This window comes from Nelumbo lutea, chromosome 1 (genome assembly GCF_056320005.1).
Source record: "Nelumbo lutea isolate HS-2025 chromosome 1, American lotus-T2T, whole genome shotgun sequence".
NCBI classification, from domain to species: domain Eukaryota; kingdom Viridiplantae; phylum Streptophyta; class Magnoliopsida; order Proteales; family Nelumbonaceae; genus Nelumbo; species Nelumbo lutea.
In genome coordinates this window covers 84,005,426-84,016,587 of record NC_142684.1, presented here as the reverse complement: position 1 = coordinate 84,016,587, position 11,162 = coordinate 84,005,426, and positions in this window count along the sequence as shown.

Genomic DNA, 11,162 nt, shown 5'->3' with positions numbered 1-11,162 from the left:
AACTGTGTGCAGATGGTTATTCTGTCTTCTTTAGTAATACGATTACTGTTAAAAGAAACAACAGATTCATCGCATACGGGGAACTGGAGAACGGTCTCTATGTTCTACATCCTTCTCTAGAAACTAACATAACCGAAACTACGTCGGCTGAAATCCCTAAAAACAGAGCTCGTGATATAGTTAATCCCACATGTCTGTGGCATTATCGACTTGGCCACATCGGTGTTGACCGAATCACAAGGTTGGTAAAGGATGGTCCTTTGGATTTTCTAACTATAGAAGATCTTCCCCCTTGTGAGCCTTGCCTACAAGGCAAGATGATGAAACGACAATTTAACGGTAAGCCTGAAAGATGTACGGGCACACTTGACCTAATACATACTGATGTATGTGGTCCCCTGAGTGTTAGGACACGAAATCAACACGTGTATTTCATCACCTTCACAGATGATTTTTCACGATACGGTTACGTGTACCTAATGAGACACAAGTCTGAATCCTTTGAAAAGTTCAAAGAGTTTAGACAAGATGTCGAGAAACAGTTAGGGAGAGAAATTAAGGCCCTTCGATCAGATCGAGGTGGCGAGTATCTCTCTAACGAATTCAGGAACTACTTAAAGGACAATGGGATAGTATCACAATTAGCTCCTCCTGCTACACCACAACTTAACGGTGTTTCGGAGAGGAGGAATAGGACTTTATTGGATATGGTCCAGTCACTTCTCATACACTCAGAGTTACCCACATCCTTTTGGGGTTACGCATTAGAAACTGCGATTTATGTGCTGAATCGGGTTCCAACCAAATCGGTTCCGAATACTCCATATGAACTTTGGACCGGAAAGAAACCAAGTGTCAGACACTTGAAGATTTGGGGTTGTCCAGCACACGTTAAGAGAATGAGTGCAGACAAGTTGGAATCCAAGACCAGCCGTTGCCTATTTGTAGGCTACCCAAAAGGCTCTGTAGGTTACCTATTCTATGACCCAAGTGAGCAGAAAGTGTTCTGCAGTCGTAATGTGCAATTCTTGGAAACCGACTATATCCTGGACACCCATCATCAGGAAGTTGTTCTTGATGAGGAGAGCTCAGGAACAGTGGGAGATGTCCAACAAGTTCCAGGTAGTGACCAACCTAGAAGATCCACTCGGGTATCCAGGCCACCAGTCCATTATGGTTATGACCAGGATAGTTACCTGGTGGAAACCTTGACTAGTGAGGAGGATCCCGTGACTTACACGGAATCTATGTTGGACATAGATTCCCAGAAGTAGGTGGAGGCCATGAGAGCAGAGATGGACTCAATGGAGACCAATGGAGTTTGGACTCTAGTAGATCCGCCCTCCGCGGTAAAAGCAATCGGTTGCAAATGGATTTACAAGAGGAAGAAGGGCCCCGATGGTAAGGTTGAGACCTTCAAGGCTCATCTGGTGGCGAAAGGGTACACTCAGAAAGAGGGCATCGATTATGAGGAAACCTTTTCGCCTGTGGCCATGCTTAAATCCATTAGGATCCTGCTAGCTGTAGCAGCATACCATGATTATGAGATTTGGCAAATGGATGTCAAAACTGCATTCCTGAATGGAGATCTTACTGAAGATATCTATATGTAGCAGCTGCAAGGCTTCATTGCTGTAGGTCAGGAAAACATGGTATGTAAACTTAATAGATCCATTTATGGACTTAAGCAAAGTTCTAGAAGTTGGAACATCCGTTTTGACTCTGCCGTCAAATTGTTTGACTTCGAGCAGAATCCGGATGAACCCTGTGTCTACAGTGGAGATAAGGTTACCTTCTTGATTCTGTATGTAGATGACATTCTACTCATTGGGAATGATGTAGGTATGTTAACTACGGTGAAAGTATGGTTATCATAGCAATTCTCCATGAAAGATCTTGGAGAAGCCTCCCATATACTGGGTCTTCGACTCTATAGAGATAGATCGAAGCGGATAATAGGATTATCCCAATCTGCCTACATTGACAAAATAGTCAAGAGATACAGCATGGAAAACTCCAAGAAAGGAAATGTTCCTTTCAGGGTATACAGATGCCGATTTCCAGTCAGACCTAGATGATAGAAAGTCTACATCTGGATATGTTTTCACGATAGGATCGTGTGCTGTTTGCTGGAAAAGCAGCAAACAGGGGTTCACTGCAGACTCCACGACCGAGCCCCAGTACATTGCCGCAAGTGAGGCTGCCCAAGAAGCCGTATGGATGAAGAAGTTCATTCATGAGTTGGGAGTAGTTCCGTCCGACACATCACCCACCCATTGTTGTGTGACAACAATGGAGCCATTGCTCTGGCTAAGGAGCCACGAGCCTACTCAAAGTCGAAGCACATCGAGAGGAAGTACCACGTACTGCGGGAGATTGTTGGTAGAGGGGACGTCCTGATTCAGAAGGTAGCATCAGCGGATAATGTAGTAGACCCATTGACAAAGCCACTATCACAGACAGTGTTTGAGAAACACGTGGAAAGCATGGGACTCCGGTTAGTACCTGATTGCACCTAAGTAAAAGTGGGACTCGTGTTAGTTTAGAATGTTCCCTTGGTGTGTTTCTGTGTAATACCCTTAAACTGAACACTTATTGAGACTCGTGTTAGTTTAGAAAGTTCACAGCCAGTGGGTCGGTCTGGGGAGACCTATCCTGACAAGGCTGACACTGTGGTGCCACCAAGTCGGTTGGGGTGGCTTGTCTCAGCTACCGGGGTGAGACCCTAGGCACATACAGTGTGGGATTAATTGAATCTTTGAACTGGACCAGATTTCCAGTATTGCCCTGGACCTTGGAGATTGATGGGCAAAACTGGAAAGTTACACCCGACCCCTAGACTCGATTATGATACTGCACTAGGAGTCGGATCGGGCTGTCTTTGATGTACCAATCAGTGAGATCCTTAGCGGGGGTCAAAACCTGGGTATGTTGGGACAATCCGAGAATTCATCTGAGTGGGTGATCATAGTGACAAGATCAGCCCCTTTGTCAGACAAAGGTAATGATCGGGGATGCAATCACACTGTTGGAAACCAAGACTGCCTGCAGCCGATTTCAACCGTTGAGATTTGTTTTGCAAAGTATATTTTATATGAGATATAAAAGTATATATATTATGGTTTCTAAAATGTTTGCAAAAGGGTTTTAATTCCCGGGATCCATATAAGTGGAGAGTGCAACACTGTTCCTTGCAGCCGAGGGAGAGGTCCTCTCTTGTCGGGCAGTGTATGATCATTATGGGCTGAGAGGTTAAGTGTAAGACCATTGAGGATAATACCTGATGGGCTAATCTTGCATCTGCCCACAGTCCCTGGGTGTTACAAGGTGGCTTGGCCCAGGGACCACTTAGGGTAAGTGTTGGGCCCATAGAGATGGATTAGCAGTTAGGATAGGGTCTTCATCCTATCCACTCAGAGAGTCTAGATCTGAATGTGATTCAGATCTAGAAAACTCCTAATAAGATTAGGATAAAGTTAATTTAATCTACAGATAAGATAAGGGTTTATCCTTATCACTAGAAGAGAAGGCTGATCCAAATATGATTTGGATAAGCACCTCCTAATGGGATTAGGAGCTGATCTTTTCAAGTTAACAAAAGAGAGGAGGGGGCGGCAGCTTTGAAGGTGAACAAGAAATACATCAGATCCTTTTTTAGTGCTGAAATCAAGAAGAGAGAATTCTGCACCCTGCGAATACTCTCTTTCCGCCTCCCTGCTCTTGCCGCCCTGTTTCCCAATTCGATCTCCAGATGTGGGAGAAGTCAAGATTGGATCTTGACATCAATTCTTTGAGAAATGATTGAAAAGGAAGCTGTGCTCACGTTCCATCCTGCTGTTTCTTGAGAAGGACAGAGTTCTTGGGGAAGAACATTGCTGATTCTGCTCCATCCTACACTGCGCCATCTTCAGTGGGAGCAGTCTTTGGATCCTTCCTTGGGCGTGAACACCTTCGTTGGGAGATATTGCTTCTCCATATCAGGTATCATTCTCTCTCATTCCTTTTGGTTCAGATCTGGTTCAGTTTAAGGTTCAAGATTTATCCTTGAAAATGTGATTTTCTAAATAGGGAATGAGATTCTCAGTTGAAGGGAGAGAAAAATTTTTTGAAATTCGCCCCTTATTCCGCAATCTTTGGGCGTCCATGTGATGGATCTCTCAACCCTTCAGTACAAACTATATCATACATCACATCTGAAAGGATGAGAGATCCATCCCATGGACGCCCAAAGATTGCGGAATAAGGGGCAAATTTCAAAAAATTTTCTCTCCCTTCAACTGGGAATCACATTCCCTATTTAGAAAATCATATTTTCAAGGATCAATCTTGAACCTTAAACTGAACCATATCTGAACCAAAAGGAATGGGAGAGAATAATACCTGATACAGAGAAGTAATATCTCCCAACGAAGGTGTTCACGCCCAAGGAAGGATCAAAAGACTGCTCCCACTGAAGATGGCACAGTGCAGGATGGAGCAGAATCAGCAGTGTTCTTCCCCAAGAACTCTATCCTTCGCAAGAAATAGTCGGATGGAATGTGAGCACAGATTCCTTTTCAATCATTTCTCAAAGAACTGATGTCAAGATCCAATCTTGACTTCTCCCACAGCTGGAGATCGAACTGGCAAACAGGGCGGCAAGAGCAGGGAGGCAGCAAGAGAGTATTCGTAGGGTGCAGAATTCTCTCTTCTTGATTTCAGCACTAAAGAGGATCTGATGTGTTTCTTGGTCTCTCTCAAGGCTGTCGCCCCCTTCCTTCTTTTGTTAACTTGAAAAGATCAGCTCCTAATCCCATTAGGAGGTGCTTATCCAAATCATATTTGGATCAGCCTTCTCTTCTAGTGATAAGGATAAACCCTTATCTTATCTGCAGATTAGATTAACTTTATCCTAATCCCATTAGGAGGTTTCTAGATCTGAATCACATTCAGATCTGGACTCTCTGAGTGGATAGGGTTAAGACCCTATCCTATCTGCTAATCTATCTCATAATTCGCCCCTTTAATTAACTAAATAAATAGCCTAGTTCGAAATGGGCTTTAAGCCCATTAAGCTTATGTGCTCACTTAACCTTCCTAACTGCTGCCAAGTTGGGCTTCCCTGTATGGCGTGGGACAAAAGCATTGATCTACACATCATCCACATGGGTTCGGCCCTGCCTTTGTTACAAGGCCTTGTCGAATACACTGTTAAGGCAGTGCACCCCCGGAAACCCATCAAATGGACTCTATGGGCCCAACACTTACCCTAAGTGGTCCCTGGGCCAAGCCACTTTGTAATACCCAGGGACTGTGGGCAGATACAAGATTAGCCCATCAGGTATTATCCTCAATGGTCTTACACTTAACCTCTCAGCCCTTAATGATCATACACTGCCCGACAAGAGAGGACCTCTCCCTCGGTTGCAAGGAACAGTGTTGCACTCTCCACTTATATGGATCCCGGGAATTAAAACCTTTTTGCAAATATTTTAGAAACCATAATAAATATATACTTTTATATCTCATATAAAATATATTTTGCAAAACAAATCTCAACGGTTGAAATCGGTTGCCAGCAGTCTTGGTTTCCAACAGTGAGAGCGCATCCCTGATCATTACCTTTGTTCAACAAAGGGGCTGATCCTGTCACTATGATCACCCACTCAGATGAATTCTCAGATTGTCCCAACATACCCAGGTTTTGACCCCCGCTAAGGATCTCACTGATTGGTGCATCAAAGACAGCCCGATCCGACACCTAGTGCAGTATCATAATCGAGTCTAGGGGTCGGGTGTAACTTTCCAGTTTTGCCCATCAATCTCCAAGGTCTAGGGCAATACTGGAAATCTGGTCCAGTTCAAAGATTCAATTAATCCGACACTGTATGTGCCTGGGGTCTCACCCCGGTATCTAAGATAAGCCACCTCAACCGACTTGATGGCACCACAGTGTCAGCCTTGTCAGGATAGGTCTCCCTAGACCGACCCACTAGCTGTGAACTTTCTAAACTAACACGAGTCTCAATAAGTGTTTAGTTTAAGGGTATTATACAGAAACACACCAAGGGAACATGAATCAAATATGCACTTTTATTCATTTACAATAAACTCATAAAGTACATGAATTTTGATTGAAGCTAAGGGCATACAAAACTGTCTAACAGCTCCCACTTGCACTTTGGTCCAATCAGGTACTAGCCAGAGTCCCATGCTTTCCACGTGTTTCTCAAACATTTTCTGTGATAGTGGCTTTGTCAATTGGTCTAATACATTTTTCGTTGATGCTACCTTCTGAATCAGGACGTCCCCTCTACCAACAATCTCCCGCAGTACGTGGTACTTCCTCTCGATGTGCTTCGACTTCGATTGGGCTCGTGGCTCCTTAGCCTGAGCAATGACTCCATTGTTGTCACACAACAATGGGATAGGTGATGTGTCAGACGGAACTATTCGCAACTCATGAATGAACTTCTTCATCCATACGGCTTCTTTGGCAACCTCACTTGCGGCAATGTACTCGGCCTCGGTCATGGAGTCTGTAGTGGACCCCTGTTTGCTGCTTTTCCAACAAACAGCACACGATCCTATCGTGAAAACATATCCAGATGTAGACTTTCTATCATCTGGGTCTGATTGGAAATCAGCATCTGTATACCCTTGGATCTGTAGTGAGCTACCATCGAATACTAGACAAAACTCTTTTGTCCTTCGAAGGTACTTAAGTATGTTTTTCACAGCAGTCCAATGCTCCTGCCCTGGGTTGGCCTGAAATCTGCTTACTACACTCACTGCCTGAGCTATGACAGGATGAGTGCACAACATGGCATACATGATACTCCCCACGACAGAGGCATAGGGAACGTCTTTCATGCCATCAATCTCCTCAGAAGTCTTGGGAGACATCTTCTTGGAGAGAGTGACTCCGTACTTGAAAGGAACATTTCCTTTCTTGGAGTTTTCCATGTTGTATCTCTTGACTATTTTGTCAATATAAGCAAATTGGGATAATCCTATTATCCGCTTCGATCTATCTCTATGGAGTCAAAGACCCAGTATATATGAGGCTTCTCCAAGATCTTTCATGGAGAATTGCTGTGATAGCCATACTTTCACCATAGTTAACATACCTACATCATTCCCAATGAGAAGGATGTCATCTACATACAGAACCAAGAAGGTAACTTTATCTCCAATGTACTTCCTGTAGACACAGGGTTCATCCGGATTCTGCTCGAAGTCAAACGATTTGACGACAGAGTCAAAACGGATGTTCCAACTTCTAGAAGCTTGCTTAAGTCCATAAATGGATCTATTAAGTTTACATACCATGTTTTCCTAACCTGCAGCAATGAAGCCTTGCGGCTGCTGCATATAGATATCTTCAGTAAGATCTCCATTCAGGAATGCAGTTTTGACATCCATTTAACAAATCTCATAATCATGGTATGCTGCTACAACTAGCAGTATCCTAATGGATTTAAGCATGGCCACAAGCGAAAAGGTTTCCTCATAATCGATGCCCTCTTTCTGAGTGTACCCTTTCGCCACCAGACGAGCCTCGAAGGTCTCAACCTTACCATCAGGGCCCTTCTTCCTCTTGTAAATCCATTTGCATCCGATTGCTTTTACCGCGGAGGGCGGATCTACTAGAGTCCAAACTCCATTGGTCTCCATTGAGTCCATCTCTGCTCTCATGGCCTCCACCCACTTCTGGGAATCTATGTCCAACATAGCTTCCGTGTAAGTCACGGGATCCTCCTCACTAGTCAATGTTTCCACCAGGTAACTATCCTGGTCATAACCATAACGGACTGCTGGCCTGGATTCCTGAGTGGATCTTCTAGGTTGGTCACTACCTGGAACTTGTGGGACATCTCCCACTGCTTCTGAGCACTCCTCATCAAGAACAACTTCCTGACGATGGGTGTCCAGGATATAGTCAGTTTCCAGGAATTGCGCATTACGACTGCAAAACACTTTTTGCTCACTTGGGTCAGAGAATAGGTAACCTATAGAGCCTTTTGGGTAGCCTCTAAATAGGCAACGGCTGGTCTTGGATTCCAACTTGTCTGCACTCGTTCTTTTAACGTGTGCTAGACAACCTCAAATCTTCAAGTGTCTGACACTTGGTTTCTTTCCGGTCCAAAGTTCATATGGAGTATTCGGAACCGATTTGGTTGGAACCCGATTCAGCACATAAATCGTAGTCTCTAATGCGTAACCCCAAAAGGATGTGGGTAACTCTGAGTGTATGAGAAGTGACTGGACCATATCCAATAAGGTCCTATTCCTCCTCTCTAAAACACCGTTAAGTTGTGGTGTATGAGAAGTGACTGGACCATATCCAATAAGGTCCTATTTCTCTCCCTAACTGTTTCTCGACCTCTTGTCTAAACTCTTTGAACTTTTCAAAGGATTCAGACTTGTGTCTCATTAGGTACACGTAACCGTATCGTGAAAAATCATCTATGAAGGTGATGAAATACACGTGTTGATTTCATGTCCTAACACTCAGGGGACCACATACATCAGTATGTATTAGGTCAAGTGTGCCCGTACATCTTTCAGGCTTACCGTTAAATGGCCGTTTCGTCATCTTGCCTTGTAGGCAAGGCTCACAAGTGGGAAGATCTTCTACAGTTAGAAAATCCAAAGGACCATCCTTTACCAACCTTGTGATTCAGTCAACACCGATGTGGCCAGGTCGATAATGCCACAGACACGTGGGATTAACTATATCACGAGCTCTGTTCTTAGGGATTTCAGCCGACGTAGTTTCGGTTATGTTAGTTTCTAGAGAAGGATGTAGAACATAGAGACCGTTCTCCAGTTCCCCGTATGCGATGAATCTGTTGTTTCATTTAACAGTAATCGTATTACTAAAGAAGACAGTCTTTCAGTACAATTATTCCTTCTCTAAAAATTAATTCCACGGTTCCGATGGCTGCGGCTGCAACAGTTATAGTAGTCCCCAAGAAGAGTGTGACTTCTCCTTCACTCAGCCTTCTGCTTACCTAGAACCCTTGCAGTGAGTTACAAGCATGAGTCGAAGCCCCGGAGTCAATACACCAGGAAGTAGAAGCTACCAACAAAATGGTTTATATAACACATGTTTCGAAGTTACCTTTCTTGGATTCCAGGTAGGTAGGACAGTTTCTTTTCCAGTAGCCGATCTTCTTGCAGAAGTGACAGGCATCCGATGCTTTGTCTTTCTTCTGCTTCTTGCTCTTAGTGGCTTTCTTCTGAGGCTTCTTTGCCTTCCTCTTTCTCTTGCCTATCTTGCCAGCTTCAACAAGCATGGCTACAGGCTCATCCTTTCTAATCAGTTCTTCAGCTCTTTGCAACATATTGTTGAGCTCTTGTAAACTGACATTCAGCTTGTTCATGTTATAGTTCATGATGAACGGATTAAAGGAAGGGGGCAAAGAGTTAAGGATAGCATCTATCTGGGTTGCAAGGTCCAGCTCGGATCCAAGAGCCTCCAGTTCGTTGATGTATCCCATCATCCGAAGACAATGGTCGTGAACTTGTTGACCCTTGGACATTTGTGCGGTCATGAACTGTTTCAAGACCTTTTGTCGAGTAGAACGATTCTGCTCTTCATACATTGTCCTGAGACTGTCCAATATGTCTTTGGCAAGATCGATCGTGTTGAACTGCCTCTGTATCGGGTTGTCCAGAGAGGCAATGATGTAACACCGGGCAAGGGAGTTTTTCTCCTCCCATTCTTGATAGTCTCTCCTTCGGGCCTCAGAAGCCCTATCACCCGGACGCTCCGGGGCAGGATTCTTTGCCACTTTGTCCAGCTTTTCAGAAGCTAGGACCAACATAAGGTTCCTATACCAGTCAGCATAGTTTGGGCCCTTCAACTTGTTTTCATCAAGTTGTTTTGCAAAAGATCTGTTTGCCATTTTCTGATAAAAGAGCAAACATCAGTCCACAACCTAAATTGATTCATGTTCATTTCATAGATATGGATTTTAATCTACGATCCATTTCCATTTATTCATCTCTGAGATTTCCCTCCTTTCTCAGTGACGGAGACTACGGGTTGTCTCTGGAAATGTGGGAAATCACATAGGGTGCATGGAGCCAACTGTTTCAACTGCATAACCCCACCACCTTTCTGTGAAGGATCACATCCACTCATCATATGAGTTTTCCCTTTGGCCTCTGTCAGACAAGGTTCAGAGCCGTTTTCAGGTAAACCTTTCTATCTAGTGAGTGCTCACCCATCATATTCGTGAACGCCAAGGTACTGTGAGAGAGTTCCCATTTTCTGGTGAAGCCCCTCCCACATCGGTCTATGACGCCCCTATCATCTTATGAAACACTCAGACAAGCACAACAGCAAATGGATAGCCCATTTTCTAGTGTGTTTCCTCATTACTGAAGGACCCATCCTCATGCTAATGATGGAAGGCCTTTAGAGAGTTCATCATATGAATCTCCCTATCACATGCACTCATATTAGCTGGAGGGAACAAAATTACGCCCTAGTTTGATTTAGGTCAAACCAAAGTGGCTCCCACTGACTTTCATAAAGCCAGATTTTGGTGGGCCTTGAATCGGTTAGGGTTCCGCACGCAACCTCTTGATGAGGTGTGGGGCCCACCACTAAGGGAAGTCATCCAATGACCAAAAGGGACACCATGGCAATGATGTGCATTCAGCCATGGTGTGCGCAAGAGCCACTGTCGAATGAGCATGGGCCAAGTACTTATGGCCCATGTACGCAGTACATCACACATCCATACATCACATGCAGGGATAAATTGATCCAATCAATTAATTATCTGTAAGGCCCGTTGGAAACCCGTTAAAATTCCATAATATTAACCATTAATATTATCTAGGTATATGGGCTGAATTAGGGTTACCCAGTTCGGGCCATATAGCTTTATCCTTTAAAATGGGCTTTTGCAGTTTTAACTATTTAAAACTGGACCTTTACAAGCTGGGCCGAATTAACCATTTAATTAAATATCAATTCTTAGGCCCATTAGTGGGAAATTAGAGCTGACTTTCAGCCTTGATTAAACCCTTGAATTGGTCCAAACAGTTTTGAACCAATCTTGGTTCGAATGGGTCTAGGGTTTGATTTTTAATTAAATCCTTAATTCAAGAAAATAATCTGAAATTAAATACTAATAAAAGGAAAAACAAGAATCAGTCAACCA